The 25,052-nt window shown below is 38.2% G+C and overlaps 1 protein-coding gene across 32 annotated transcripts in view; it reads right to left on the minus strand.

Annotated features, from left to right (window-relative positions):
• MYT1L (myelin transcription factor 1 like) overlaps positions 1 to 25,052 on the minus strand; it is a 331,277-nt gene that overhangs the window by 180,400 nt on the left and 125,825 nt on the right. For 3 of the 32 annotated variants that reach the window (XM_080588535.1, XM_080588534.1, XM_080588536.1), the window contains exon 3: positions 13,385 to 13,506. The exons of the other annotated variants lie outside the window; for them this stretch is intronic. The gene's annotated coding sequence lies outside the window, so the exon portion shown is untranslated. The remainder of the gene's footprint in view (positions 1 to 13,384; positions 13,507 to 25,052) is intronic. 32 annotated transcript variants of the gene reach the window in all.

Raw genomic sequence — 25,052 nt, forward strand, 5'->3', positions numbered from 1 at the left:
TCTACAGCAACAATCATAGGCATTGTCATACAGCTAAGAAGCTAAATTTAAACTAGAGATCTTAATTTGGGCAACAATACAGATTGCCTCCCCAGTTATCCTGAATCACAAGGAAGTAGGTAAGTGGACCTTCGTGTGGAAATAAAGTACGCCCACATATACTTTATCCCAGGCTCAGTCCAGGGATCCTTTTCTCTATTATGAAAACAAAATTAAACAAAATAAAACAAAAACATATTGTAACACACTAGAGATTAGCTTTAAAAGCAAGGTTAACTACAGTATTATATAGTATTGTTCAACATACTTAACAGAAAATCAGATCTCAACTCAGTAAGCCCTACTATATAAAATGTATCAGTCTTCTAACATCAACATTTTAAAAGCTTTATAAAAAAAGCAATGTGTCTTTCTCAAACATCCTGACCTATATGCAAAACTGATCTGCTACAAATCTCATGACTATCTTAGCACAAGGGAAGAATTCACCTGTTGCTTTACTACTTTGGTTTTCTTTCTCACTCAGCTCCATTCAACTGGAAATCCTTGTGTGGAGGCCAACTAGACAGTTACCATATTTCCTGTACTAGTGTTTGGGTGAGCCTTAATCTTTCATGGTACAAGGGATAAAAGGCATTGCAATTCCCTAATTGCAGGAACATTTCCTGTTTCTAGCTCAAATCTGTAGGCAAGACCTCCTTGGTTACATCATGAAGATTGCTTCCTAGATGGGAATTTCCCATGTGTTTATGTTGCAGGTATTTTCAGGGCATGCTGAGGACTTGTTATGAGCCAATACCAGGAATAGCGTATATGCCAAAAACTCTCTTGTATCCTTTAGTAAGGCCTTTGTAGCACTTGGTGCATCTCCTACTTGTCTTTTCCACATCCAAAACCCTGAATCAGTGCTGAATCTACATAAAGAGCCCTATCCACCCCTTCTCTTCAGCTGCCTGTGGCATTCCCTGCGTGACAATCCGATACTTGTGATGTGAAGATGAGGCCGAGGCCCTACTGTAGTCAAGGCAGTGACAGATTTACCATCACCAAACTTAGGGCTACTATGCGTGAACAACACTGGTCATTCATCATTAGCGTTAAGTTCACCATGTCTTTTAAATGAGTCACTAACTTCAGAATATGAAAGACCACCTTCCTGGCCCTACATAAAATTTTGCAGTAGCACTAAAGAGACAGCATACCTATCTCTATATCCCATTTCAGTAGAGATGCAAGTTGTATTAACCCCTGGAAGGTTGCCTGTAGCAAAGCAGTATGAGTCTGGCAAGCTCACCATCAGACTCATCACAGAGCACTGTGGAGCCCTGCACTGGCTAGCCACTGGCATTCAGGTGTATGGCACTCTTCCTCACAGTGACCACCAAGGAAGCATCACTCTGCCACACTCTATGCCTTCACTGATCATAGTGTAAGAACTCAGGTGCAATGCTGGTCACACAACTGCTTAGAGCTCCAGCACCTGGGAGAAGCTGAGAAGTTATTCTGCCTTTACTGCCACAGTAACTATAGTCTGACGACTTTGCTGTCTGCACCTATTCAAACGAGATCTGAATTACTCCTGACTGACTGACTCCAAAGCAAATCTGTTATGTTTCAAGACCTGCTAGCACGCCTCACAAGGGGGCTTAATATCAGAACCAATGTAGTTCACAGTCCACTGAGCAATTCAGTCTCTGTGTGAATTTAACCTTTGTTTCACTGTAGTTTTTGGAAGACCCCCACCCATTAAATGACAGTTAAAAAACAACAACAACAACAACAACAACAACAACAACAACTTTTTTTTTTTTTAGTACAACCTGATGGACATAGTTTCAGAAATGAAAGTCATGCAAACCTAAATTGTAAGTACATTGGAGAGATTATTCCTTTACATCCACACCTAGTATTACAACTGTTAATTTACCTACTTCAAAATTAAATTCTCTTTCATTCTCAATTAATCTCTCACCATTTCTTCTAAATCTTTCCTTCTCTGAACAATTTTATCCCTCATTTCTCCATTTACTGTCCTCTAAGATTAATGACCACTTCCAGGTTTTGCTATAAAATGCAAGGAAATACCATCCAACCCATACTGAAATTCACTGCTCATTCATTAATGACTCAACATAGAAAAATAAAACCTGTTCCTCTCTCCTGTATTCTTTCCTTTCTGTCTGAAAGGGCTGACACACATTTTACAGTAGAAATGGACAGATTTCCAGTCCATGCAACTGCTAAAAAAGTAAGTTTTATAACACACCATTTAGCTGTACCCTAAGCTCCTCTGCACGAAGGCTTATACCATCTCCACCATCTATATTCACACACATCTTTCCCTACCCATCTGTTCATGTCTGGCCTTCCTCCAGTAGTCATGCTAAAAGTATGAGTATGAACCTGTGAAAGCAGTGAGTAGGCACCACTGCTGTGCTCACCACCTAGCATGGAGCAAAAGACAGTTGCCCTGTGCACCTGCCAACTCTGAGTGCCTCACTGGAGGATGTCACTCAGACACTCTCCAGCATTTCACCTCCCTCCACATGCTCACTGGCTCTGACGCCAGATGCCTCTGTTCTATCTTGCATATATACTCTTGGTTCATTCTCTCTCTTGGAGTCATCTGAGGATGCTTTTTTTCATGTTAGAAAGCAAGAGCTTGACCCAGAATAAGGGTATATAATGCAGGCATTTGTCTTCCAGAGATGAGTGAAGAAAAGGTTAGATTTAAAGTTCAAATCTCATTAGGTCCAGAAAATAGCCATACTGAATTTTTAAAATAGTTTTCAAGAAAACAATCATTACTTGCTTCCAGATACAAAGAATGATATAGTTTACAAGGAGTAATATTTTAAAATACATATATTACACAATAATTTCTCAACCAAAGGCCTTTGGTGTAATGGCAATATTGTGAAGCTGGGAATAAGTCTTGTTTGTGGGAGCATATCTCCATTTTTCTCATGTGTAACTGACACCTAAAAACATTATTCCTTTTATTTCTTTGTTCTGTATAGCTTTGTCTCCAGTTCCTCAAACTGGAAAGTCTTGAAAGGACTCACCAATGTACTGCTACTTATTGACTTATGTGTATAGGTTTTCCCCACAGATTCTGGAGTGGTCTGTTGGAGCAAGTAAACCGTTAAGTCTGTGTGTGTAGTCCACATCAACTAAAGTGGCAGGGGAACTAACATAGCTGAAAAATCCTGCTATGAGTTAGTGGATGTCTGGTAAGTGATGGTGGTATCAGACTGGGAGGAGCAGGTATTATGGTATATCTGGATTGACTGCCCTGGAAGTAGATGATGTAAACCCTGGACAGGTAGCAGTGTCTTCTTACTGCCTCATTATAGTCAAGGCCTGCTTATTATCTATTCCTGGAGGAAGATGTCTTACTCTTACCGGGGTTGGCGATATGAATACCAGAAGTTTTCTGTTGGCTGTACATAGTACGTGTATGATGTAGTTATGTCACCATATTAGGACTTTCACCACCATGCTATTTGAAGGGATTCTTTGTGTCCTCTACCTCTTTCTTTCTTTCAGTCTTCCAGTGAACTGTATGGTTATTCAGGGAATCTCTCTCTCCCAGGATGGCAACTCACAGGCTAAATGTCAGCAAGCTGAGGACTTCCTGTCTCCCTGTCCCAAGCAAAAGTTGCCCTTCCTGACCTTTTGTGTTTCTATTAATTTCCTAATCCCAGATTAGTTGATCATCAGCCCTACAGCGCCAAGCAGACAAGAGTTACTTCACATAGGACAAAGCTGTGGCACTGACAATTCTCCAACCATAGAAAGAACATACTAACATTTCCTCCAGGGACCATGTGTTCTGGGTTAGCAGCTGCAGCAGTAGCAGGCCTGACACAGCAATATCACATTATTATAAGTTATAGGTCTGAATTTTCTGCCTAGACTACGGATTTTTGAAGAAGGATACCAGTGTCTTATAATAACATGGTAGTACAGGTTATGCTATCTGGTCTTCTGCTGAGCAGCTGAGAGGAATCTTACTTTAAGACCCTTGAAAAGTACAGAAGGGCACATGAGTCTTGGGTTCCAATGTTTTTTTGTAGACATGCAACAACGTAAGTGTAGGAAACCACTAGGGGTATTTAACTTGAGAAATGCTCCGTCAGGAAGGCGTATGTGCAACTCTATTCTGTTCTGTCTTCAAGAAAGAGAGGTATGGGATAAGATAGGGAAATTTTTGGCTGAGACTAAGAATCAGAAAATATTTTACCATTATTTAATTATATGAACCAAAACCAAAATGATTTGAGGTAAGAAATTAAATCTATATGAATTCTCCTAGAATTTGGGTTAGCTCAAAACTGATTCTAATTCACAGATGACAAGTCTTCAAAAATTACATAATGTAAAACCCCAAACTTGGGACTTTGTATGTGAAACAGAAATCTAAGGAAGAGAAAATATCTTTCATAGGAGAGGTTGAGCAAGATGGAACTGTTTAGCCTGGGGATGAGAAGGCTCAGGGTGGATCTTATCACTGTTTTTAAGTGCCTAATAGGGAGAAATAGAAAGAGGGAGCCAGACTCTCTTCAGTGATATCTAGTGACAGGACAAGCAGCAATGTGTACAAACTAGAATACAGAAAATTCCATTTAAGCATTAGAAATGTAGGTTTTATTTGTTTATTGTATTTTTTTTGTTTGTTTTTTGTTTTTTGTTTTACTGTGAGGGTGATCAAACACTGGAAGAGGTTGGCCAGGGAACTGTGGATTCTCCATCTATGTAGACATTCAAAGCCCTAGTGGACATGGGCCTGAGAAATCTGCTGTAGTTTATCCCAGTTTGAGCAAGGAGATTGCACTAGATCTTCAGAATTCCCTCCAACTTCAGCTATTCTGTGATTCTGTAGTTCTGGAGACAGAAAGTCTTTAGGAAAATGTCCGTTTCAGAGATATTAGATGAGTTCAGTTCTGAATATGGTTTTAGGTAGGCTTAGTAAAAGTTGGGGTGGTTTGTGGCTTTGGGTTAACAATAAGTGCCTTATTTATATATTAGAATATATATTAGTATACATTAGAAATATATCCAATATAGCTCAATATATTCCTAAACAAAAGAATGGGTTCGCTGAGAACGCAACTGTTGGTAACATAGAAATTTGAGCAAACATCTCAGGTTAGAACTGCAAAAACTCAAGTCTAAACTGATGACATACAAGTTAATCAAAACAGTATTATGTAACAGTGATAACGAGCACTTAGACATATAAGATTTGAAGTCAGTGCCATATAGAGTATGCTGCCTGGAAAGAAGAGTTCTGAAGTAAAAATTCCAGTCTCCACCATGCGACTGCTCATTTTACTAACACCCTCTGACATTTCCATTAGGTTGTTTTTCATACATAAGTGTTTCCCATTAGCACTTGCAAAGCTGCCTAATTATATATCTCTGCTCCTTGAGTCTTTCATTTATGGCGATGCTCAAGCAAGACCTAGACAAATATTAAGAGGCAGGTATACTGTGATCAGTGTTTACAAAGTTGACCAATGATGTCTTCCAGTTTGCTCAAATTTCATCAATGTGCTTTCCATCAGTTATATGGTACCTACAGTCCTAGTCCTTTATAGTAAGGACTGTATTTTGATCTGTACTTGTATTCCCTAGCTGATGCACTGACCTCTTTTTCCACAAGTTGAGACCCCTGAGACAGTAAAATTAACAGAAATTATAATGTTTATTAAACAGGTGGTAGTTACTCATTTAATATTACTTAGAGAATGTCTCCTTTAGGAGCGCTTATCTCAAGGATTCTTTACACAGTGGATACAGACTGCTAACCCTCATCTTATAAGGTCTGGTGAAGCCCTTTCATGGGGCTTATGAGAACCCATTGAAAATAAAGGCTACACTTGTTGTTTCATACTGACAATTTGCACATTAATCTTAAAGTACTCACCTGTTACACAGGCACATGCTCTGTACCTCACATCCAGGCACTGTTTGGTTCACTACATCAGACTGTAGTAGCAGTGCTTAGCTGGTCAATATTAAGTAAGTTTTTGAACATGTCTGAATTTCATTGTGTATCTTGTCTCTTCATCTGAAATTTAAAACTGGTTCATGCTCAAGAGAATACTGGGCAGTCTTGCAGAGGCAGGCAATTTAACATGGTAACTGGCCACTGTTCACTGTCAGTATACGCTCAAACTATCTCTTTCTTCTGTTATCTTCAGTAGCTAATATTCACAGTTTGGAATCTGAGCCTCATGTAGTTCAATTAATGCAACATTTTTGGTTTCACTGGTTGCATAAAAGATCATTGCAAACAATAAGTTTATATGATGTATATCAGTGGAAACTATTTCAAACATTTCAAACATAGACTGGTTGAGCTTCTGTTCCTACAGCATTCCCTATAGTGAACAGTGCATGATGTATTATTTGTTTTCTTTGTTTAAATAAAAACAAGTCTTCTGCTACTGCAGAAAGTCAATACATATTTTGTGTAAAATCTACGGAACGATATAGTGTTAAAGCATTTTGCAGCTGTGAACTATATACTTTCTTTTCTCCTCCTAAGATTGTGCTTATACATATAGTCAAATGCTTTCTATTATTGCTATAATCGAGATATGTATACCTGTTAAAACAGTAAAAATAAAAGCACTAGAGTAGAAAGAAAAAAAAAATATAAAGAATTCTAATCAATGGTAGAAGGACAAACAAAAGGTTTTACAAAGAGATAAGGATCAGGAGGATTTTGAGGGAGACTAGTCTCTTGGTGTGATGGATGAAGGCGAGTTGATGACAGATGAGGCACAGAGTGCTGCAAAGCTAAAAGATTTCTTTGTCTCAAGTATGTTCACTAGGGAGAAAGAGGGAAACATGCCAGAATCAGGGAGAAGTTTTCTGGAGGCAGAAAATGAAATATTAATGAAATGAAGAATGACACCAGAATAAGTAAAAAGGAATCAGTCGGTGAAAAGGGATGTACAATTCTACTATTGGATAGTCCGTATCCCAGCATTCAGAAAGATATTGTGGTTATACATTTTGGCTAACTTGAGAACTACACTTATTAGCATCAGTAGAAAAGGCAGATGAAACAAAAAAAAAAAAAAGAAAGAAAAGAAAAAGCTGGTATAATTTACCACACTTACCAGAGTTCATTATGGGCTGAGAAATGGGTAAATAGAGATTTCAGGGTAAAAGACCTTAGAATGCTGTGGATTAGGGTACAATGAGCAGGCAGCTCTGAAATAAGATACTCTGAGCTGCCTAGCTGCAGAAGCCAGAGTTTTCACACTGTGAGTCTAAATGAAGGTAAAACTTTACAGATCAAAAGTTTGTATACATCGACATGCTGATGAGGGTTTTAATACTTGGATTTAAATGACAAAATTTTAAAAAGATGACTTTTTTTTTTTTAATATATAAAGTATTACATGCCTGTATATGTATGCTTTAAGGTATGCATCTAAGTGTAGTTGCAATTAAGTTGAAGAACTTGTGAGTTTGTAAATCGGGATTCACGCAGCATAAAACAAAAAAAAGTTATATATAAGGGTATGAACAGTTTTACCAGACCAGGAATCTGGCAAAGAAATATAGGAAACCCAGTATTTAAATGTGTGACAATACTAACAAACAAACAAGTAGTTATTTGAACATGGGAGATCATTCATGACATGAAGTCCAGGAAAAAACAAACAAAAGATTAGGGATCACAGTATTTGGCACAACGTTACAACCAGAACTTTAAAAAATCCAGAAGAATAACTAAATTCTAAAACTACCTAATCCTATGTTAAAATGTTTTCCATGAAATAAATAAAAACAGACACATAACCCAAGAGTACTGAACACTACATAGTTCACACTCAGGCTTTGTAAACCCTATAGCTCAATATAAATATTCTATATGGTATCAGCCAGAAGCTTTAGTCAGATGTGAAAACTCCTCATACTAGCCATGACATATTCCTGTAAGTATCACCTGAACAAATCTACCATTTACTGATATCAATACTTACTTTTGCAAATTCATATTCCCTAATAAATATAAATCATTAAACATGCAGAGTAGAACCTTTTTTCTCGAGTGGTACTGTTGATTTCACAGGATTATATAACTCAACACTAGCTACTGCTTGAGTGAGGTTGAGATGCAACAAGCTGATATACTATGACAGACAAAATAGGGATAAAGGGAGAGAAAACACTCTCAAGTAGGAAAGTGATTACGAAATAAATCACGTGTGCAATTCATTGGTGTTAATTCATTGAAAGATTGCTGACTTTTTCTAAAAAAAATACTATGAAGCAAGAAAAATATATTGATCTTTTCTTCTTAATTTCTACAGACCAAAACTGATAATATTAAAATAGAAATTGTCGAAGATAAAAGCAGAATAATTAATAACAGTTTGCATATTGCTGCATTGTGTAAAAAAAATAAAACATCTGTTGACTGCAATTACATTACATACTAATTCATCAATATTAACTAAGTCTTAAATTTTTTTTGTGGGGAAAGTCATTCTCAGAAATGAAACAGACTTCTATACTACCACATATCATATTGCATCCCCACTGCGAGTTTTTTATTAACATGACTAATATCTGTTTTATGCTTACTTCATCATCATCCAAAAAGTTCACAATGCCTTTGTCTTTGCAAAGTACAGAGGGTTGTTACTTCTCTTATTTTTAATTATTCATATTTCAGTGAATACATACATAGAAACAGGACCTACACTAGAAACAGAGTTTTAAAGGTTTGTAACAGTCTTTAATAAGAGTTTGTTTCACAGTTTCAGATTAGCCCTGGAAAAGGCTTGCTCTCTCCTACCAATGAGAAACCACATAGCCTGCGGAGTTCCTTTGTGCCAGAACTGTTCAGTGTAACAGCAGAGCTGTAGTATAAGATGAGAAAGTGTGGCACTCAGCCCTGCGTTTAAATTCACCAGGCAATCCCTTCTATTTGATGGAGACAGCCAAGAGAGAAGCTAGTAGTAACCGCTAAAACATGCCAGCTGTTTATTTGGCTTTCTTCCCTTACAGATTACTAAACAGCAGAGACAAACTGAAACAAAGGATTAGGAATGCTCACGATTTCATTTGCTAGAAATACCACAACTAGAGGGGGATATCCTGTATTATAAATTATTTTAAGCATGGCAATTAATTCTTTTTACCTATTTCAAGTAGAACAAAGCCAAATTCTTTAAATTAAGCTAATGCAAATAAACGAAAATGGAAAATGTCTGGGACTTTTCAGCAGAAAGAGAAAGGTTTCACAATTTGATTCTGAGGAATCACCATATCACTCTGTGCTACAGTAACTGCACTAGAAATTTAATACTTGATAAAATATTATTTTTTCCATTGTTTTCTAACTTGGTTATCTTGGTACCCTTTTTGCTTCTTAACAAGTTTAAAAGCAGTACATGGAATTACATGATAGCTATCAGAGCAGACTGAATATCATAATCAAGTAGCGGGAGCATATAATCTTGTGCACAGGACTGATCATGCAACTTGCTGCTTTAGGCAGGCAGTTAAGGTAATTGCCCATCTTAGAGACTCTTACACTGATTGCACTCTAGAAAGAGGACGCAACTGGTTTTCCATTCTCTCATTAGCTGATATTAGCTTTATGTTACTACCACTGGCTGTATGTATAATGCACTACTCTTTAGAACTTTGTTTACATGGCACAAAATATAATGTTTACTACAGAAATTTTAACCAAGCCTTAAAGGTTCACTGAGAACAAAAACAATCTAGAAAACCTAAAGCACATTTCCTCATAAACTAATAGTCTTAGAAGTCAATTTAAGCAACAGAACAAGCAGTTTACAAACTATTTAAAAGATGTGCTTCCTTCTCCAAGTAGTTCTTGTTGCCCTAAATGAGAAAAATGCCTAGATCTTAATAGAAACAATCTTCAACAAAAACATTTGCTTTCTAATTGAAATAGGGATGCTACTGAAATACAGATTTTCTTTGTTATGTTGTAATTAAAGCTACTCTTTATGTCTTTATATATGCATGTGCATGAAAGAGAGGGGTCCAAAAATCTGCATCTATGTGATTAGAACATTGAATAAAGATGGCTGTGACACTAAGCCTTTTAATGAGTGCCTACATACATAAAAATGGTAAGGTAGCAAGCAATCAATCCGCTAGTCTCTACCCACAGAACAGATAAAGCAAAGGCCATGTAAAAGAAAGTTTTCTCACTTGACCTTGAACAGTATAACCTCTAAATTATACTGCCACTGCTTTTTCAGTTTTGTCTTTTTCCTGGCATTGCCAAGAGCAATCCCCCTTAGAGTCACTGATATTTCATGAAAATGGTTCCTCTAACTATAAACATGTAGCAGTAGCTTTAAAGACTGAAGAGAATGTTTTATAAACTGGACTGCTGATACATAAAGCCAAGTGTTCAATAGCCTATTACATCAAACATTACACCTCTCAATTTTTTCAGACTGCCAGTATTCATCGACCGAATGAAGATATCTATAACACAGAAGATGTTATCTGAAGTCGTCATTCTAAATGCTGCAGTCCGTAAAGAAGGCCTAGAGCATTTAGTTCAAAAGTAGATATCTAAATTGTAGAAGAGGTAAATCAACTCTCATGCATCTTTTAGCATCTATCTTGAAGGAATGCTAAGGTAATTTCTACCTTTTTATACTGCTGAAACTTTTCATGTCATCTCAACATGCAAGCACAGCAAAGAATACAGCTTTAGAAAGAATTCTGATTTGAGAGTTCTTATACCAAAGTATTTAAAAATCTGTCTTCTCTAAAAGTAATCGTCTGACATAGTTTAGGCCAGCTGCTATACTGAATTCCTTGGGCTGTTTCTCTGATATTTAAACAAAACAAATAGAAATTACATATGTCGTGTAATGTACTAATGTTGTTAGATGTTAACACTTCTCTAGTGCATGTCAATGTGAGTCTATTCTACTAACCCAGAGAATACAGAAAATGAAGCACTTACAATGCAGTACATCATACTGACTTGATGTGTCGTTATAAAAAACTATCATGTCAGAAATGTAGGGTTTTATCTCACATCCAGGCAGATCCAAGCAAATTGCATATTCAATACCAATAATTTCCTTGGAGGTAAGTACTTAGGTGCACAGTTGGACAATCTTACCAATAGGATAGAAGTGAGAAACATGGAGGTTGATGTTTGCAGACAAGTTGTGTCCCTTAGCAGGTGAGAGCTAACAAAATCTATGCTTTGCTAGGCAACAATTGCAGGAATGTCAGATAGCTGTGGCAGAGGTTAAAGTGTCAGCTGTATGAGGGAAGAAAGAAAATACCCCTAAGCATAGCAAAGCCTTGGTTTTACTCCTCTGCCTTCAAATTTTAACTTGGTATTTTTTTTGACAGTGACAAGATTCTTTTGATTCATATGATCAATTACCATGGTTTAAATTACTGTTGGTATAGAGCTGACCCACAAAGCTACTGTTCTCAATCTGTTTCTAGTACTTTACACCTACAGTTTGGCAAAATGCTGTTCAGACCCAAACTTAGAAACCTCGTAGTCACCTTGCTTGCATCAATACAAAATATGGCTTTTTGCAACTAGCGATCAAAAGGATTTCCAGCTTTCATTTGAGGCACTGGGGCTTTGGGGTGCCAAATAGATAGAACTAGAAAAAGAAACCAGGTTTGCTCAGAATGATTTGCATAGACAACATTAGGAAGTCTTTCTCAAATTATGTCAGCAGTATGCTAAATTCTTGAAAAATGTGCTAGGGATTTGAGAAAGTAATTCAGGCTTCAAACCTACCTCAGTCCTTGTTAAAGGCAAAGGAATATCAGAAGTCAAATACAGAGTGCATATGTGATCTTCAAGTGGCTAATGTACCATTTCATGTAAGCTGCCTATGCCAAATAAACAACTTGAATTAGTTTTAACCCTCACCTGATCTTTTTTTCTAGAAAAAAAATAATTGAACATCCAACAACTCAGAAGCGAGGTCTCCATATTAAGAAAATCCCAGCTCCATCTGTAAACCCAGCTTCTATTCACAGTGCCACAAGATGGCTCTGGTGGGTTTGAAAGTGCCCCCTCATCGCTTAGACCTGTGGATGACATTGGGCTGTTAGGCTTAGCTGGAATGGAGAGCTGGCACATTGAGGGCAGGCTGTGCCAAACAGACAGGAGTCCTCTGCAGTCCTTGTCAGGCTTCTGATTAAGATTCTGTTTGTTCAGTAATTGTGTTATGTATGTTATATATTAGTTTAAAGCAAAATAGGTTTGTATGTAAGGCGGGTAGAGAGAATAAGACTGTCTTGACACATTTGATACACTCAGAGACACCAAAAAGTTTGATAGCTCAGCTATCTTGGAGCAACAACAGTGAAATTCATAGAAAATTTTACAGATGCTTTTATGAAATTCACATTTCCCCTGCTCAGGACCATCAGGTTCCTCCTCCATGTCACTCTGACTTGTGACAAATCTCTTGCACTAGACTCAACTTGTCTCCTTGGGCCTTACAGCAAGGTGTCTTTCCCAACAGACTCTCATGATCTCATTTTTTTTTCGAATGAACATTAATCAGCTTTGAAATAGTTAAGAGTAATGAAACGTAAATTATGCCTGTTTGAACTCTGCTGAATACAATAAAATTCGCTTACAGGGTTATGTTGAAAGCTCCCTCCAAAATTCAGCCAGCACTGCTTCAGCTACATATGGTTAATACTTGAAAGTTACCTGTCTAAGCACCGTTTGATGAGAACAATTAGTTTCTACTTTCCATGTTTGGATCTTAGAGATGACAACACACAGTACCATCACAACCTACAACAAATTCAAACTTCATTTAATGATCTCTTATATAAGGAAAAGTTAACCAGATTCAAGAACAAATGAATACATTCTCTTTATTGCTCAGGAGTGGACACCAAACTAAAACCACATAAAATATGAAGTAAGACATAGAAGACCTTACTCTTTTCTATTCTAGACAGTGTTTTACTTCTGTTCAGAATTGTTGTGCCTGCTATTATATTTATTGTACATCCCCTGTGCAAAGACAAATACATATGCAAAGAACAAAAGACAAGGTGACAAAGTGCAAGCAGCATTTTACACACAAGAATGAAAAGTGTGGTGAGATCTCCTAAACTTGTACTCAGAGTTCTCCTTTTAATATCATGACAAAGACAGGAAAAGAAAATTGTACACCACCCAGCTAATTTAAAACTTCAGACAAAATCCATGAACTTTTTCATGTTTATGCAGATAGTATATGAAAAATTATTTATATATATATATATTTAGATTATTGTTCCTCATTGTATAAACTAAAGAAACAGAACAGAAAGATTGAGGCTAAAAAATAAATAAAATTAAAAAAATCCAAACCTTTCAAATTGCTTTCATGCACCGCAGTGGGCTGGGAGTTACTGATCACTGTTCTGCACAGCAGACATCCCAGGAACAGAATTTCATGACTGTACTAATGAATGGGGGGATCTCTTCAGTGCCTATAAATACAAGAAGCGGAGATGCAAAGAGGATGGAGCCAGGTTCTTTTCAGTGGTGTCCAGTGACAGGACAAGAGGCAATGGGAACAAATGGGAACGCAGGAGGTTGCATCTGAACATCAGGAAGCAAGTCTTTACTGTGCGGATGATGGAACACTGGCACAGGTTGCTCAGAGAGGTTGTGGAGTCTCCCTCCATGGAGAACTTCAAAAGCCACCTGGACACGGCCCTGGACCCTGCTCTAGGTGTCCCTGCCTGAGCAGGGTCTTGGACCAGATGATGTCTAGAGGTCTCTTCCAATCTCAACCATTCTGTGAGATTCTGTCTGAACTGTGTGTGTGGCACCAGGATGTTTCATGAAGGGAAGTGCCACAAGCTTTTCTGCTTCATGGGACAAGGTACACACAGTACCTTGGTACCAAGGAGCAGTGACAGAGAGCAGGGGGCTACAGTCCCCACTTGCTGTCCTCTGGGAGAGCTGGGCAGCTGTGGGCAGTGGAGTGGATAGCAGACAGACCCAGGACTCCCAGGTGCCATCCTCATTCTGTATGTTAACAACTGGCACAATGCTGGACTCCACATTTCAACTGCCTTTGTGGAAAGGGAATAATAATACTTCCTCATAACTTGTCCCTTCAGGTAGCAATTTATTTGTGAAGGTACCATTTTTCACTCTATGTCTATAAAGTACAATAGGATACCAATCTCATTTAGGGCATCAATGTGTTAACACTGTCCATCTAATAAAGAGTAGAACATGTATTCTCAAAATTTTAAAGAGTAGTAATTATACATTTTTCATAAAGCTGTACTTTTTCTCCTCTTCTTTAATAAAAATTCTCAATATTCAGCTGAGAAAGCAGGAAGTTATTTACGTCTCCCCCACACAGAAGCGTAGCTTGGTCTCAAATGTCATTTAAATTAGCCTCAAAGCTATTCTAAACTGTATCAGACTGGCTACAGCCCCAGATCAATTGCAGTATAACTTCAGCCTTCTTTTCCCCTGTCCTGGCAGCTTCAGGGACATGTCAGATGACCTGACAAGGCTTCTTTCAGCTCATACTCTGAGCGGTCTCTAAAGGCAGAAGTCTGGGGAAATTCTTGTCCCTTTATAACTTAGGAGCAGTTCAGAATATTTAGGTAAGTAGTGAAGCAGATATTGAAAAATGAGGTTTAATTTTTTTTATATGTAGAAATTTGGACCACCACACTAAGTGCAAGGGGAGTGTGTAAGGGGGTTCCACGAGGGGGTTCTGAGCTCAAGCCAGGAGTTTTGGCCAACAGTCAGGAACAATAAGGGACAGAGATGGAGGCAGAGTGGGGCACAGGGCTTCCAACAACTCTTTTGGGGCAGGCACCGAAGGCCTCAGGACTGAGCTGAAATAAGCAGCCTGCCCATGGGCAGGGTCAGGGAGGCCCTGGGGGAGGCTTGGCATGGCTGGCAGGGCTTCTGGTGCCCTTGAGACCCTGACAAGAGCTTAACAGTACTCTTCATCAAAGACTAAATTTACTCAAACTAGTTTTTATCAGTTCAGAAAATAATTTAAAATACTAAAAATCTCCCAAAGACACTGGATTAGAACCTGATACTTGTGGACAGCTGGATTTGTTAATTTCCTACTCAGGATCTGCTAATAAATAATTGCTACAGAGAGAAGTAAGAAAGCACAAGGATGAAAAAGCATTTTGCACGTCATAGGTTGCTGTTACCAGCATTACGGCATCTGAGAATTGCAATGAATAGCATCTTGAAGCTGTAACAAAACCAGGTGCATTTTGATCCTTTTCTTCTTTTTGTCCACACCTTTGTTACAAAAGTGGGTAAAGTTTTCACTTCTATTTCCCACTGCAGACTTTGTTGTGGGTCTGAGTTATCAGCTTATTTCAACCCTTGGTATGCTCTTTCACTTGATTTACATATTCTTCCTGAGATATTTTCATAATGAGAGCAGAAAATGTCAAAGAAGAAGGATTAGTGGAGAGTGGGAAGGTGTAAGTCTATGGATACCTCTTTTCCAAGCTCACTAGACTTCATATATCATCACATTCATGCCCTATTTTATACTTGCAGAATGTATAAATATTGTGAGGTAATTGTTAAAGTCATCTGTTAGGTTTAAATATACAATCCCATTAATGAATGACATGCACTGGAAATGGGTTTTATAAGACTGTCTCCCATATTATATTTTTAAAATGCTAATATGCTGAATAATAATAATTTACATTTATATTGCAGCTTTCATCCTGCTAGATTGCAGAATGCTTCCAATTATATGCACACCATGGCACACAAATGCAGCTATCTCTGTAGCAGGCATGAAGTGTGCAAGAGCAGAACAGAGAGGAAATTTAGGCTTTAGGAGACTAGGGCGAACACCTAGACTTAAGTCATCATTATCATATCCTGATGTCCACACAGGACAGAATAACTCAGTTTTAAGATAACATCAGAAGACCTGAAGCCTACAACCTTAGTCTCATTTTAAATACAAACTTAGTTTCCTTTAAAAATACAGGTAACACAAGACAGTCCTACACATTTGGAGCTGAACTGACATTTCTACCATAAGTACCACTGCTGAGTTACTCAAAAAAAAAAAAAAAGGCTACAGAAAAAAACTTTAGTTACAAATAATCTCTTTTGGATGTCCAAAGGCATAAAGAAATATGCAATTCAATTACTGGTCTCTTTTTTGAGGATGAAGAGGATTGGAGGGGTAGGTAGGAAACAGAGGGGAATGGTTCAGAGAAAGTTGATTTTAATCCAAAATAAAATTGGAATAGGTCCCAGTTAAGTGATTGGTCTGATTTCTATTCAGTTTTGCCAGCCTGAGTGGGTCCCAGTATCACTATTATGCCCAGTATCATGTGATTAGTCTCATTGAGAGAACACAGTTTACATGCTGAAAGCTGATGGTATGAAGCCTTTAGCAAGAATAATTTGTACACCTGCTTTTTTTGGAAACATTTCAAATATGTTGTTCCTTTTAGTGTGGGGGAGTAGTAAAGTGAAGCCCTGTTTAAAAGAAACGCCTGTCGGAGGAAATGTTCTTGTGAAAGGGAAAGGTAAAACACCAATTTGATATTACTTTTTCAATTGATATTAATTTTGATTTACGAAGGAGAAATTCCTCTTTAAGGACCTTCCTGGCTTTCTGTCCTCTGACACAGAATTGAGTCCCAAAGAGTAAGAGAGAATCTTTCAAGGCAGAACTTGGAATTTCTTTTTTATAAACTCTTACTATAATCTTGATGCCACATTTTCAAGGGAGCTTAGCTCTCATCTAATAATAAAATGAAGAGGTTGAGAGCTACCAGATATTTTTTTTTAAAAAAAAATCAGTCAAAGATGATGGGAGTTGCAGCTGCTTAGCAATTCTAAAAAATTGGCCAAAATTTTATGAGAAAGAGTCTGGGGTAAAATGTTTTTCCCATGGGGATAAATCTCTCCATCTGCATTGAGTTTACAATGAGTTGCAGGGAATTTTAAAGTGACTATGATTATTACATGCTGTTGAGTTCTCCAGCTGTTAATGCAGGTGTATTCCTGACATCATCCAAGGAAATCAAATATTGTACTTTCTTACTGTTAGCTGCTTCTGGGAGAGCAAGAGAGGATAAGAGCTATCATAAACAATAGCATGCTAAAAGACATTATCAATAAAGAAAGGAGAAGAATCAAACTGTACAGAAAAGCAAAAGATTAAGGAAAAATGATGGCTATGCAACACTACTCCCCTCCATTATATTCACCTGTATTTCTTAACAAAAATTAATACTTTGTGGCCTTTTTCCCATTCATCTTCTGCAGTCAAATCTAATAGAGAAACTATCACAGAATCACAGAATCATTTAGGTTGGAAGAGACCTCCAAGACCACCTAGTCCAACCTCTGACCTAACACTAACAAGTCCTTCAGTAAACTATATCACTAAGCTCAACATCTAAACATCTAAAGACCTCCAGGGATGGTGACTCAACCACCTCCCTGGGCAGCCCATTCCAATGCCTAACAACCCTTTCAGTAAAGAAGTTCTTCCTAATATCCAACCTAAACCTCCCCTGGTGCAACTTTAGCCCATTCCCCCTCATCCTGTCACCAGGCACGTGGGAGAACAGACCAACCCCCACCTTAATACAGCCTCCTTTAAGGTAACTATAGAGAGCGATAAGGTCGCCCCTGAGCCTCCTCTTCTCCAGGCTGAACAATCCCAGCTCCCTCAGCCGCTCCTCGTAAGACTTGTTCTCCAGACCCCCCCACCAGCTTCGTTGCCCTTCTCTGGACTCTCTCAAGCACCTCCATGTCCTTCTTGTAGTGAGGGGACCCAAACTGAACAAAGTACTCGAGGTGTGGCCTCACCAGAGCCGAGTACAGGGGGACAATCACTTCCCTAGACCTGCTGGCCACACTGCTTCTTATACAAGCCAGGATGCTGTTGGCCTTCTTGGCCACCTGAGCACACTGCTGGCTCATATTCAGCCGACTATCAACCAATACTCCCAGGTCCTTCTCTGCCAGTCAGCTTTCCAACCACTCATCTCCCAGCCTGTACCTCTTCTTGGGGTTGTTGTGCCCCAGGTGCAGGACCCGGCACTTGGCCTTGTTGAACTTCATACAGTTGGCCTCAGCTCATCGGTCCAGCCTATCCAGATCCTCCTGCAGAGCCTTCCTCCCCTCGAGCAGATTGACACGCACCTAACTTGGTGTCATCTGCAAACTTACTGAGGGTTCACTCGATCCCCTCATCCAGGTCATTGATAAAGATATTAAAGAGGACTGGCCCCAGTACTGAGCCCTGGGGGACTCCACTAGTGATCACCCTCCAGCTGGATTTAACTCCATTCACCACGACTCATTGAGCCTGGCTACCCAGCCAGTTTCTAAACCAACGAAGTGTACCCCAGTCCAAGCCAAGAGCAGCCAGTTTCTTGAGGAGAATGCTGTGGGAAATGGTGTCAAAAGCCTTACTGAAGTCAAGGTAGACCACATCTACAGCCTTCCCCTCATCCACCAAGCGTGTCACTTGGTCATAGAAGGAGATCAGGTTCGTCAAGCAGGACCTGCCTTTCATAAACCCATGCTGACTGGGCCTGATCGCCTGGTTACCCTGCAAGTGCCACGTGATGACACTCAAGATAATCTGCTCCATGAGTTTCCCTGGCACTGAGGTCAAACTAACAGCCCTATAGTTCCCCGGGTCTACCCTCTGGCCCTTCTTGTAGATGGGCATCACATTTGCTAGCCGCCAGTCGACTGGGGCCTCCCCTGATAGCCAGGACTGCTGATAAATGATGGAAAACAGCTTGGCCAGTTCTTCCGCCAGTTATCTCAGCACCCTCGGGTGGACCCCATCCGGCCCCATTGACCTGCATACATCTAAGTGCTGTAGCAGGTCCCCAACCCTTTCCTCGTCGATTGTGAGGGCCACATCCTGCTCCCCATTCCCTTCCACCAGCTCAGGGTGCTGGGTATCTAGATAACAAGTGGTCTTGCCGCTAAAGACTGAGGCAAAGAGGGCATTAAGCACCTCAGCCTTTTCCTCATCTCTCGTCACTAAGTTTCCCCCCCCCCAACCAGTAAAGGATGGAGATTCTCCTTAGTCCTCCTTTCCGTGTTATTATATTTATAAAAACATTTCCTGTAGTCTTTAATAGCAGTAGCCAGATTGAGCTCCAGATGAGCTTAGCCTTTCTAATTTTGTCCCTACACATCCTTACAACACCCTTATAATCCTTCTGAGTGGCCTGCCCTCTTTTCCAAAGATCATAAACCCTCTTTTTTTCCTAAGCTCTAGCCACAACTCTGTTCAGCCAGGCTGGTCTTCTTCCACGCCGGCTCATCTTTGGGCACGTGGGGACTGACCGCTCCTGAGCCTTTAAGATTTCCTTCTTGAGGAGTGCCCAGCCTTCCTGGACTCCTCTGCCCTTCAGAACTGCCTCCCAAGGGACTCTGCCAACCAGTGTCCTGAACAGCTCAAAGTCTGCCCTCCGGAAGTCTAAAATAGCAGTTTTACTGGTCCCCCTCCTGACTTCCCCAAGAATAGAGAACTCTACCATTTCGTGGTCACTCTGCCCAAGACAGATCCCGACCACCACATCTCCCACCAGTCCTTCTCTCTTTGTGAACTATCTTGAAACTATTTTCCTAAATATTCACAAAGGCAGATATTTTTTTAAGAGACTGGGGACCAGTATACATAAAAAGGAGTGCTTCCATGCAAGAAGTCTTCATTTACCCATCATCTCAGAAACTAGCAGTAATGACAGTATTTGTTTCTACATGTTGTGCAGCTGTAGTCTTCTAAAACAGATCAACTTGCTATCTATACGGGTAGACTTGCAAATCAGTGAGGATCAATGCACTTCTGGCACTTGTTGTAAACTTTTTCCTTCATTCCCTTCAGATCAGATCAGATCAGATCAAGATCACTCAGTCCACTTCACAGGACTAAAACAATTTGAGGATTATCAAGCTTTGGGAGATCTTTGATTTATAGTTTTAACGGACATGTACCTAATGTGTATCTTTCAAAACTGTATGAGAAACTGTAAAAAAAAAACAAACTGACAGACAATGTAAAGTTTTGAAGAACATATTTTTTGCTTTTAATATTTTAATATCTTTTGGTGCTGAAGTTGGAAAGTTCAGGTTGGAAATTAGGAGAAATTTCTTCTCAGAAAAAGTGGTTAGGCAGAGTGGTTTGCCCAAGGAAGTGGTGGAGTCACCATCATTGGGGGTGTTTAAGGAAAGGTTGGATGTGGTACTTAGGGACATGGTTTAGTGGGTAATATTGGTGGTAGGGGGATGGTTGGACCAGATGATCTGGGAGGTCTTTTCCAACTTTAATGATTCTATGATTTGTATCAGTTATTGAGCAGATCTCAGGAGAATATGCAGTATTTTTGCACTCTTTTCTCCCAAACAGGAATCTAGAAAGGTGAAATCTGTTGAAGAGAAGCCCCCCAAAATCAAATGCTTTTTTTGTTTTTCCAGTTACCTTTGTCTGAAATAAAATAATATCCCTGAAGACTACTGTAAAGCTAGGAATCCATAAGTATGATAATAAAAAAACAAACTCTATAAAATGTGGATCTACTCTCACCCCAGATAATGAATGCAGTCCTAAAGGGCAATCCCTAATTTCATGAAGGGTTCATTCAAATGACTAAATATCCAATAGATTTTCAAACAAAACCTAAATCTGAACAGTGTAACCACTTCCACTTAAAATTTAAATCACATTTTTAGTACAAATTTAAAAAGAGAGAGAGAACAGCATGAACCCATCTTGCAAACATTAGCAGAAATAGATTTGTAACTAAAACAGAGCTTATTGAAATCCACCTAGTACTGCCAATATTAAAAATGTGTTTGAACAAAATTACCCATTACTTCTTATTCCTATTATAAAGGTGTTTAGGTACCAGTTTGAAAATCAGAAGAAATATTAAAAATATTAGGTCATTGATAGAGTCTTTAATTTTCAGCAAAGTTCTTTCTGTCATATAAAATACAAGTTGTTTTATTTGAGAACATAATACTTAAGAAATCTTTGTATTTTGAGAATTTTAAGCCTGAAACTAATATGGTAAGTTTAAAAGCATTGTTCTAAATAACATTGCCAATTACTAATCACTAAGGTATTTCTAGTGAGTATGCTCAGGATAGATGTCCAGAGGGAACAGAAGGCCCCAAAGACTTTTTGATTACTATTTAGGATCAGCAATTAATGTCATTTTCCTCTTACTAAACCACAGATATTTGATTGCAAACAACTCAAATTAAGATCCTACAATGATGAACATTTTACATAAAAATGGAAATATCAACTTCATTTCCAAAGCTTAGTTAATAAAAATGATGTAGATTTTCACTACATTATTTAATACCAACAGTAAATTATCTTACTCTGTATCTACAGGGTATCAAGGCTCCATGGCCTGCGTTCTGAGTCTTTCCATAGGCTGTTAACATCAATAAACTCCACCAAAGCATTTCTAAAAGAGAGATTCTTTATTCTTCACAAAGTCTAAATCTACATATTTGATTTCCCAACCATTTTTGGAAATTATAATGTTATGGAAATCGAGTATCTATAGCTAGTTTATACTAGCTATAGATAGAATAGATAGGTAGAATTTATAAGCCAAATATGCCAGGTAAATCTTCCTTCTTTTTTAACATCAATGGCAAATAAACCTTAAATTTGATATGACTGAGACTGTACCATATGACATACAAATACGTACTTATTAGCATCAGCATCCATATAAATTTGTTACATCAGTGAATGTGTAATCAGCATAAGTAGTTAATAAGAGTTTAATAACTCTTAAGTTATATAGTTTTATATCTAAATACTTAAACTATTAAAATAATTTTCTATCTAAATAATTATTAAACTACTATGTACAGTATATAAATACATTTCTGTATGTAGTATATATAACCAGTATATATATAATATATATATATCTGTATATATATAATGTAATAATCAGGTTGTATCCTCTCTCTCTCCACACCTTAATGCATCCCAAAGTAATTTCCATTTAGCTTCCAAAACAAAAATCAAATTAACAAAGCATCTTGTCTTCCAGGCTCTGCATTTGCCAGACCTTTGTTTTCCAGTACAAAATTTTGACGATGTATGGGTGTTCCTCAGTCTTTTATTTAATCTTGTATCTGCAAGCCCTCTACACATGATTATTGCATTAGTATAAACTGAATATATATATGCCTCACTATAATAAAATACACAAATTCTCAGAGACAAAGATATTGATTTTTATTTTTTTTCTGATGAAGAACGTATTTGAGTCATTCGGTCATTACAGCTTCATGAATATAGAAGTTGAAAGCTTCTACTTGGTTGCAGCTAGCAAGTGTCTCAAAGCTTTTGAAGAAGGATAAAAGTTGAAAAGATTTTCTTAAGTATGTTTGTAACGTAAGCCCAGAGATGTCTGTGCTGAAAGTGAGGGAGGACTAAAAGAATAAAAAGGAGCTACTGAACAGTCATTGCTTTGTTTCACTGGTTAAACTCATGTCATTTATTATGGAAAATGCTGGCTAATAAGTTGCAGTTGCAGTTCTATGGAAGAGAACTTTCCATAGAAAATGAAGACGTAAGAATAATAAAGGTATTGTAAAATTACTATCAAATGTGTACTTTCCTAATGCAGTACCAGCTTGTGGCATAGTCCATCATTACACTGTTTGAGGCATGGTATTTATTCCAGAACTCTTTTATTATTATGCCATTCATACTGAAAAAAAATACCCTCAATTCCCTTCAGTCAAAGGTTGATCCTACAAAGATCCAAATAGTTTAGCAGTTACAGCTCTTGTTGGTTGTGTTGTGCCAACATCTTCCATTGCAGACATAGTCTAGTAAACTATTATGTTAGAAAACTAAATAGGGCCAGGGCACCATGGCATGCAACTGTCCATATTACTTAATTGCTAGAACACTCCTTGGCATAAATTGCACTCATGGGAAGTAGCACTCTTCCAGGCAACACCTGGGTAAGTTTGGAGGGGAAGGCAAGCCTGGGATAGTTCCCAATATGTAATACAGATGAGTGTGATGTATTATAGTGAAGAAGAAGGTTTAGCCATATGGACATAAGCCATGCTTTGTCATTTGCCCTCAGGGCCAGACAGTGAGCCAGGACATTTTTTATTTACTTTGTATAGACATAGCCATTGAGACCAATTTTCTTCTGACATCATTATGACTCACTCTATTGAAGCCAAAAGATTTATAGCAGATGTGTAAAAGTGAGAGAATCACCATAGCTGTTTGGTGTGTATTTTGGGGAATGAGGGGGCATATAGGAGATGTAGCAATTATCTTCTTTTAAACTGATATAAATGGGTTTAGACCTACTTTACACTAATAACAGTATCTGTTGCATTCTGATTTTTAATTAGTCTTTTTTAAACACAAATAATTAATTGACGGAGTTTAGAATATAAAGATGCAGTCTTAGAACTGTGATTTTTTATCCCTTAGCTCTAAAATCACAAAGCAGGTCATCAGAAGGTCACATTTTCTCTTTCCCTTTAATTTGCTGCTTCAACAAATCAAGGCTTTTTTTTTTTTTTTTGGACCAACTTACTAGCCATTATGAGAATGGCACAATCCAGTAGTACAGCCTGCTCATGAATGAATGTGCATGCAATGGCCTGTTTGCTTTATGGGCACTTCACTGGGGCATCATTCCTTTACCTGTCACATTATCTGCTCAGATCATGTAAGAGTGAGCAGTACCCATTTGTTTGGAATACCCACACATAAATCAGAAAGCAAACATTTCATAATCCCAGGATGCACAGTAGGTAGACTTATACAGAACCTAAGCTTTTGAGTATCTTTGATGTTTCCTCTCTGGAAAAAAAGATCTATTGCTATGAGGGACAATTCCCTTCTCTATTATACCAACATATACTACATTGCTACAGGGTTAGAAAAATGGGCAAGTGAAATTACATTTTAAGGCAAGAAAAATAAAAACCCAAATCCAAAAATGTTGTTGTGTTAAGACAAAACCAAAAAGAAACAGATACATTAGAATAAGAAATAGCCTTTTACCTTTACTGTTGCTACTATGTCATGTATCATTATTTTCCTAACTCAGCAAAACTAAAATAATACATTTTATGTAAAGGATCTCTCTGTCTGTATACTTGTGCATGAGTTATATGTTGCTCGTTCAGCATCCTGAAATTTACGTTTCAATGTTATTGATAGGTAGCTATGATGTTCTCATACCAATTTGTACGTTTTTATGCTTTGATAGTTTATTTGGCTTTCCATTCATATAGTTTGAACTACCTGGCTCCTTTTCAAGCTCACAAGCCCTGCTGCTAATGTGATACAGCAAGTTTACAATGACCAAAATAAACATAATAGAGCTTGGACTTACATACACTCTTCCTCACACAAAATCCCACCTGAAAATGACCTTTCTTTCTCTCCCTCACGGGCACATACACATAACTGCACACAGGTAGAATTGCTTGCGTAAACTCAACCGACTAAATCATTTGGTCTTTCAAGTGTAAAATAATTCTGCTGTCTTATTAGCTTCTCTTTGTTGATTCTGACCTGCTCTAGTAAGTGCTCAGTCTTTCAAGATGTTTTGTGTTAACCTCTTCTAGTGCTACTCTACACACCCCACCTGTTCCCAAGGATCACTTTGGACAAAGCCGCATAGATCTTGCCTCACTGAAATCATGGTGGGGGACTACTTCCTCTCTATGCCTACCTCAGCTCTTCTTAGCACAACCCACATAAACAAAACTTGTCTTTACAGGACACTATACAGACTCTCTACTCTATCCCATTCTGACTTACCATGCTTAGCATGTGCTTCTCCCAAATGCAGCAGATATTTAAAGGCAGAAGGTGCTTCCACCTATCTAACCTTCACCTCTCTCTTCCCTAGGTACACTTGACAGTCCTTCAATAAATGGTAGTATTCTCTGATTTCCTTTCTTTCCACCACTTGTATGAGATAAATATAAAAGAAGGGCAATT

The sequence above is a fragment of the Anser brachyrhynchus genome (genome assembly GCF_964034855.1).
Source record: "Anser brachyrhynchus genome assembly, chromosome: 3".
NCBI classification, from domain to species: Eukaryota; Metazoa; Chordata; class Aves; order Anseriformes; family Anatidae; genus Anser; species Anser brachyrhynchus.